The 8552-nt window shown below is 40.1% G+C and overlaps 1 protein-coding gene across 3 annotated transcripts in view; it reads right to left on the bottom strand.

Annotated features, from left to right (window-relative positions):
- Window positions 1–8552, bottom strand: part of Spdya (speedy/RINGO cell cycle regulator family member A) — a 38824-nt gene that overhangs the window by 1632 nt on the left and 28640 nt on the right. The gene's annotated exons all lie outside the window — the stretch shown is intronic.

An 8552-nucleotide genomic window follows, 5' to 3' on the forward strand; every position in this document is an offset into this window, starting at 1 on the left:
CAGAAATCTGCCTGCCTCTGCCTCCCAAGTGCTGGGATTAAAGGTGTGTACCACCACTGCCCGGCTTAGTCTTGAATTCTTGATATTCCTGCCTCACCCTCCTAAGTGCTAGACTTACAAGCATTCATCACTGCCTGGACCTAGTACATATTTTAATTGCTTAGGTGGAACTTTAAAATAATAAGGAGCCAGACTTAGTGCAGCACACCTTTAATCCCAGCACTGGGGAGGCAGAGGCAGGCGGATTTCTGAGTTCAAGGCCAGCCTGGTCTACAGAGTGAGTTCTAGGACAGCCAAGGCTATACAGAGAAACCCTGTCTCGAAAAACTAAATAAGTAAGTAAATAAATGAATCAGAGGGAGAGAAGAGAGGAGAGAGAGAGAAAGAGAGAGAGAGGGAGGAAGGCTCATGGAGATGGCTCATTGTATAAAACCACTAACTAGCTCTGCGATCCTGAGTTTGATACCCAGAACTCATGTGGTTTTTGTTTTTGTTTTAAAAAGCTGGATGCGGGCTGGAGAGATGGCTCAGCGGGTAAGAGCACTGACTGCTCTTCCGAAGGTCCTGAGTTTGGATCCCAGCAACCACATGGTGGCTCACAACCACCCGTAATGAGATCTGATGCCCTCTTCTGGTGTGTCTGAAGACAGCTACAGTGAATTACACCTGAGCAGGGCTAGAGCGAGTGGGGCCAGCAGAGATCCTGAGTTCAATTCCCAGCAGTCACACACATGATAGCTCATGGCCATCTGTACAGCTACAGTGTACTCATACACATAAAATAAATAAATCTTTAAAAAATAAAAAAAAAATAAAATAAAAAATTAAAAGCTGGATACTGTGGTGGACATCTGCAATCCCAACACTCCTGTAGCAATATGAGAAGTGGAGAGAGAAGAATCATCTAGACACTTGCAGACTGGCAGCTAGCCTGGACTGCTTGGTACAGCAATACTGCCTCATCAAGGTCGAAGGCAAGAACTGACTCCTGAAAGTTGTTCTCTAACCTCCAATAGACACACACAGACACACCATAAACAAACAAACAAACTGAAAAACAGGGTTATAGTAAATAGTAGGGGAGAGCTGATGAGAATAATACAATTTTTAGAATTATAATAAAGATGTAACTATGTTGTTGCTTTTGGTTCTAGGTATTGAAGCCAGGACCTTGAACATGGTACATCGTAAAGCATACTATTAATAGAGTTTGCTCTCAAGACATAACTCTTTTTGTTTGTTTGGTTTTCATTTTTGTGGGGTTTAAAGATGAGGTCTAATATAACCCAGGCTGGCTTTGAACTCCTGGTTCTCCTGCTTTCCCCTCTACAGAGTGCTGGGATTATAGACATAAACTACCATGTCCAGCTATATATAGTGCTATTTTGAGACATTCTTATTCCCTGTATATTCTAGATAGGCCTCAACTAGTGATACTCCTGCCTTGGCTTTTGGAGTGTCAGGATACAGGCATGTTGTACCATACATTGCTTTAAGCTGTAACAATCCTTAAATCTTTTTAGTCTGCTCAAATCTTGGTTTGATATGGTTTGAGACAGGGTCTCATTCTGTAACTTAGGCTGGCCTGGAACTTAGCATATACAGCACAGGGTGTCTTAGAACTAATAGTCCTCCTGCTCCAGTCTCCTGAGCACTGGAATAACAGATGTGAGTTGCCATAGACAGAATCTTTTTAACCATTTTTAAAGGTCACCAGGATTAATGGCATACGTCAAATGATTTGAGAAGTGAACTTTAGGAATATGAATTAGAAATAGGAATTATTCATAGGTACCAGTTGTTTTGTATTTTCTAATAATATATATCGTTTAAAGAACTTTATTCATACCAGGTGGTGGTGGCACACACCTTTAATCCCAGCACTTGGGAGGTTAGAGGCAGGTGGATTTCTGAGTTCGAGGCCAGCCTGGTCTACAGAGTGAGTACCAGGAGAGCCAGGACTACACAGAGAAACCCTGTCTCGAAAAACCAAAAACAAACAAACAAAAGAACTTTATTCATGTTTTTCAACCAACTCATCTTCGAGGTTATATTTTGATATAGTAACACAGTTTTTTGTTATTTAGATGTAGATATTTCTCTGTTGGCTAGCTTTCACAATGCTGGAGGGTGGTGCTATGGCAAGCTGCAGAAGAAGAAAACTATTCATCAATGGTCTTATACCTCAGTGAACACTGCATGCTATAATAATACCAGACTGAAAGGATGTGTCCACTGGTGAACTAGTGGCATGATTGCTGTGGGGGTTATCAACCACTTCCATTCCACAGGAGGAAATTCGTCCGTGGTTTTGCTAACCTGCTTAAAAGCCTTGGAGTGCTGGGATGCAGGCATGTTCTACCATACCTGTTTTCAAGATGTAACAGCTTTTTAATCTCTTTTCTTATACTCCAGTCTTGGTTTGGTTTGGTTTGAGACAGGATCTCACTTTCCAGGCTGTCCTGGAACTCATGGCAATTCTTAGCACTAGAATTACAAGTGTGAGTTACCATTGAACCCTTTTAACCAGGTTAAAAGAACAACAGAATTAATATAACTAGTACCTTATAAATAATCTCCATTCATAATTCATGCTCCTAACATATATTTCTCCCATCATTTGATGTATATAATTTTTTATTACATATTTTCTTTATTTACATGTAAATTTCTCCTTTCCAAGTTTCCCCTTCAAAAAACAAACAAACAAACAAAAACAACAAAAACAAACCCCTGTTGCCTCCCCCCTCCCCATGCCTGCCGCCCCACCCTCTCCCACTTCTTGGCCCTGGCATTCCCCTACACTGGGGCACAGAACCTTCACAGGGCTGAGGTCCTCTCCTCCTATTGGTGATCGAATTTGCAATCCTCTATTATACACGTGCTGCCAGAACAATCAGACCCACCATGTGCAGTTCAGACCCACCATGTGCAGTGATTTATGTCATTAAGTCTGACATTCTTTTAATCTGGTTTAAAAGATTCTGTCTATGGTAGCTCACATCTGTTATTCCAGAGCTCAGGAGGTTGAAGCAGTACAACTGCCATGAGTTCCAGGCAGCTTCAGCCATAGAGAACATTCTAGCCCAAGGTGAGGAGATCATTGACTTTAAGGAAAACCTACTACTGTTGTTTTGTTAAATGGACATTATGTCAAACTGCTTTCCAAACATTCAACCCCTAGGTTAGTGCTGCTTTCAACCTTGTTAGAGAAGCCTTTTGCAGTGGGCAGTGGTTAATACAGAATCATATAATTGGTCAAAGTGCTGAAAACACGTGACTGTTGGATGCTCAGCCCTAAATGAGACATCTGTATATTACACACATTCACAACTCAGAAAGGCTGGTGGAAAGAATGTAAGGGGCAAAGTGCTATGAAACACTCTACAAATGGCATGGGCATTGTACTCATGAACTCAGAGCAGCTGGGCTTCCCTGCACAAGATCAAAACCATCAACATTCTAGCATAGATTGGAGAGGAGAATCATTTTTCCTCAGGAGCATAGTCACTAGTAAGGTGCCCTTGCTCCAGTAAAAAATAACTCCAAGCCCAGAACATGTAAGCAACCCTAATTAAACTTGGTGGGTTACCAAAATCAAAAAAACAAAAACAAAACAAAACTAAAAACAATTAAACTCAATTGAGCATGATGGAAAGGATTAAGGACATTTAATCCTTTCATCCCAGCACTCAGGAGGTAGGGGAAGTTGTATTCAAGCCAACCTGATCTACATAGCAAACTTCAGGATAGCCAGGGCTACACAGTGAGATCCTGTCAACAACAACAACAATAATAATAATTTAAAGATATGGAATTAGGAGGGGGATATATTGTAAAGAAGGGTTCCAGAAGGAGAAGGAGGAATATAAAAGTGGGGAATGGGGAGTTGAGAGTGGTCAAATACACTTAGGAGGTAGAGGCAGGAAGATCAGAAAGAGATTAGAATCATTGATCAGGCTATGCAGGACCTTAGAGGCCTTCTAAGGAGTTTGTCTTTTTTTTTTTTTTTTTTAAGACGAGGTCTCAGATAAACTCAGTATGTAGCTGAGGTTGACCCTGAACTTCTGATTCCTCTATCTCTTAAATGCTGGGATTATATGTGTGAATCACTATGCCTTTATCATGTAATAACTGGTGATCAATCCTGTGCTTAGTGAATGCTAACCAAGTACTCTATAAACTGAGCTATATCTCCAACCCAAACTTGTCTATCTTAAAAAAACAAAAACAAAGCCCCAGAAGTGCCATTGAAGGATTTAACTAAGGGTAATATACTTAGATTTGTGTTTGGATAAGACATTCTGGCTGCATTAAGTACTGCCTGAGAAGGAGAGCTATTTCGGTGTTATATTCTGTCTGTACTATAACTAGAACTTTGATGCCCATTAATTGTCAGGTCCTAAGTGTCTACATGAAGAGGATGGATTAAAGGCAGAGGAAAATTTTGTTCTTTAACCTATTTGATTTCAAACTAAGTGTACTTTCTGCTTAGCATATTTTATTTGATGGATAATGAACTGAACAAAACCTCTCTATCATTGTGCCCATCTTAATTTTGAGTTGAACGATAAATTAGCATTTATTATTAAGTAATTATAATTATTAAGAGACACAGTTTAAGGCCTTTCTCATGTTTACAATCTAGTTATGGGCCAGATGCCCTCCCCTGCTAGCTGACAGCATTTCACTTCCTATATAGCTCAGACTAACCTTGAACTCATGATCTGCATGCTTCACCATCCCAAGTATTAGGATTAAGATCATACGTAGGACAGATTCTAGCTAATGTTAACCTACTTCCTCCTTTCTTTCCTTTTCATTTTGTAAGACAGGGTCTCATGCAGCTCAGGCTGGCCTCAGACTGGTTCTATATCCAAGGATGAGCCTGAACTCCTGGTCCTCCACATCCCAGATGCTGAGATTATGGGTATGCCACATGTTAGGTTTTTTTGTGTCTATGTCTGACACTCTTGTATCACTCTCAGATCTTGAGGGATCTGGTTCAGAACTGTCTTCCAGAGGCTTTCTAGAGGACTTGCCCTACCTCTACCTTTCCTATCCAGTAAATGGTCAGTAAGCTTGCTGGTGGCTTTCAGTACACACTGGACTGGATCATGTCTTGTTTCATCTATTGACTTATAGTAGGACATATGATATGACTAAGAGTGTAAAGGGAACAGGCGCAAAAACAACTCTGTAGGAAGAACCAGATGAGCTAGCAATTCAGTGTAAGTCAGTCTGTACTGAGGGAGGAGAGAGACAGTTTCTCTGTATAGCCATGGCTGCCTTGAAACTAACTCTGTAGACCAGGCTGCCCTCCAGCTCATAGAGATCCACCTGCCTGTGCCTCTAAGTGCTAGGATTAAAATCATGCACCACCCCTACCTTGTGATAACCTATATTTTCAAATTCCTATTTGTTCTTCCACTCTCTCCCTTATGTTTGCTAGTCTCTGCAAACACAGTATTCATCTAATGTCCTGTACATATGTTATTTGTTCTGGAAATCTCTTACCAATTTTCTCTTACACAGAGAGAATTCTGTAGCCTATTCATTTGTTTGTTGAAGACGGGGTCCTCTATAGCTTTGGCTGGCTTAGAACCTATAGTAATCCTCTGTCCTCAACCTCCAAAGTTCTGAGTTTATAATTCTGAAATCTTTTATGCTCCTAAATATTGACTATATAGCATATTCCTGATCACATTATTAATCCATGTGCCACGGGCTTGAACCAGTGTTCAGTGCTTGCCAAACATGTTCTTCCACTGACTGCTATCTTTAATTCTAATTATATCTTTGTTAAGTATAGACATAATGTTATTGTGCACTGTGTAAAGATTATCCTTGTATTAGTCAACTGTTGATTTCTCTGCCCCCATATCTGGTTGCAATCCAGACATGACATTGTAATGCTTATTCTGAGAACCTCCTGTCTCAATGTTATGTAAACATTGCTCCCCATTTATTCTCTAATCTATCAATAAAACTGATCAGCCAGTGGCTAAGCAGAGTAGAATATACAGCTGGACTTCTGATCCCAGGCAAGGAAGGGGAGAGAGAAAGGGAGAGGGGAGGGAGATAGGAGGGCAGCGGGGACTTGCAAGAGGAGAGGGTCTAGGAGAGGTCATGGAAAGGCACCTGGAGCAGAGAGAGCCAGATGAATACTAAACTGCAAGTATTTTGGGGATTTTGGCTGGGAGGTAGCCAGATTATTTTAGAGGATTAGATTAGTAACTGCACAGCTATTATGTATCAAAAGCTTGATTAAATACATCCTAAAGTCTTTGTCTCATTCAATTAGGAGCAAGCTGGAATAAAGAAAAAAACTAACACTTCTAAAGTTACTTTAACAGTTAAGTGCAAAGATTTTAAGCACAGGTGATTGTGACCAGAACAGTGAATGACAATATGACACAAAATGAAGTTCAAAAAAAGGACTTTTAAGAAAAACTACTTAATTATAGGTTATCTAACATATAGAATAGTCTGTGCCTGTCAATACCAAAGGTAAAGTTTGTTGTATTTTCCAGTATCTTTATTTTTAACACCTCAGGCTTGCAGGTAGTGTTTGTATATGTTCACTTGGAAGCATGCACAGAGTAAGTAACAGTAGTAGTTTCCTACAGAATGTGTTACGGCTTTGAAGGTATAACCTGAAAGGAAGATCTAAGTGTAGCATATATAAGGCCCTAGGTTCAAACACCAATACCAAAGCAAAAGAAAAGTGGGGTCTAGAGAAATAACTCAGTGGTTACAAACACTTGGCCACTCTTCCTGAGGACTTGGGTTCAATTCCCAGCACCCACATGATGCATGGTTGCTCACAACCTCATGCAACTCCAGTTCTAAGGGGTTCTATGTTCTCTTCCAGCTTCCATGGGCACTGAACTCACATGGTAGGCAGACATACATGTAGACAAACATTCATTGTTTGCTGTTGCTTTAGCTGGTAATGATGTAACTTTTCTGAGTTTGTTTTTCTGCAATAAAATGAATATTAGCTTCAAAATTTCTTGGGGGATTGGTTTTTTTAATGTGATTTGTATAAAGGACTAGCATATATTGATAGGCATAATACCTCTGACTTCTTAAAGAATGTCTATCACCCCTGAAATGGTTGACAGTGTTCCCCTCTATCTTGTCAAACTGACATTTTGTTTTTAAAATGTTACAGGCATTTTTTTGTGTGTTAAAATTGTTTTTTCCGCACATGTTACTTGGAAACAAACAACAAAAGCAAACAAACCACTTTGGCCATGATATTGCACACCTTTAACCCAAGAGGCAGGTAGATTTCTGTGAGTTTGAGGCCAGTCTGGTCTATGTAGTGAGTTTGAGCCACCCAGTATTACACAATGAGACCATGTTTGTTTGTTTGTTTGTTTGTTTGTTTTTTGTTTTTTTTTTTTTGTTTTTGGAGACAGGGTTTCTCTGTATAGCCCTGGCTGTTCTGGAATTCACTCTGTAGATCAGGTTGGTCTCGAACTCAAAAATCCACCTGCCTCTGCCTCCCAAGTGCTGGGATTAAAGGTGTGCACCACCACTGCCCGACTGAGACCATGTATTTTAAAAAAAGAAGAAGAAAAAGAAGGGAAAGGAAGTTAGGATGGATGGAAAAAAGAAAGTTGTTTTCTTTTGTTTGAAAGGTGGAACAGGGGCTGGTGAGATGGCTCAGTGGGTAAGAGCACCAACTGCTCTTCAGTTCAAATGCTCTTCAGTTCAGTCATGAGTTCAAATCCCAGCAACCACATGGTGGCTCACAACCACCCGTAATGAGTTCTGATGCCCTCTTCTGGTGCATCTGAAGACAGCTACAGTGTACTTACATATAATAAATAAATAAATCTTTAAAAAAAAAAAAAAGAAAAGAAAAATGAAAGGTGGAACAGTGATCACATAAATTGTAACATAAAGACCTGGAGCCAAGAGTCTCCTGTGTCTTTCTTGTAGAATGTTGGAATGAGTTTTTGATGACTATAGACCATCAAGTGACATCTCTCCAGTGTATCCTCCTTCCCTGCCCCCATTTTAAAAAGGAAATGGATGTGTGGCCCAAAAAGGCTTCCAGCTGGAGCTCTTCAACCTCAACCTGAATGCTGGGATCTCAAGGCATTGCCTCCCTCCTACCAATAGTTTTTCTTTATATTGTTTGCTCTCTGACACTAACAAAGGCTTTTAGAGTTAACCTTAAGATTCACAAGAAAACTGTTGGATAAATATTCCTTCCTCTAAGCAATAGTGGTATATGCATTTCATCTCAGCTCTCAGCAGAGGCAGGCAGATCTCCGTGAGTTCCAGGACAGCCAGAGCTACATAGTGAGACCCTGTCTCAAGAAACAAAACAAAACAAAAATTGTTGCTTCCTAAAATGGACCTATAAATTCTAAATTGGGAATTTCATCACTAAACAGATAAAAGCACAGTTCCTTCTACAAGTCCCCTATATCAGTGCCTTACTTTTGTTTATAATCCCTCAAAGGCTTGCTTTAGTTTTCTTTTTAACTACATTTATTCTCTTTTCCTTTCTTGCTCTCTCCCTCCTCTCCCTC

Source organism: Mastomys coucha, unplaced genomic scaffold, assembly GCF_008632895.1.
Source record: "Mastomys coucha isolate ucsf_1 unplaced genomic scaffold, UCSF_Mcou_1 pScaffold6, whole genome shotgun sequence".
Classification (NCBI taxonomy): domain Eukaryota; kingdom Metazoa; phylum Chordata; class Mammalia; order Rodentia; family Muridae; genus Mastomys; species Mastomys coucha.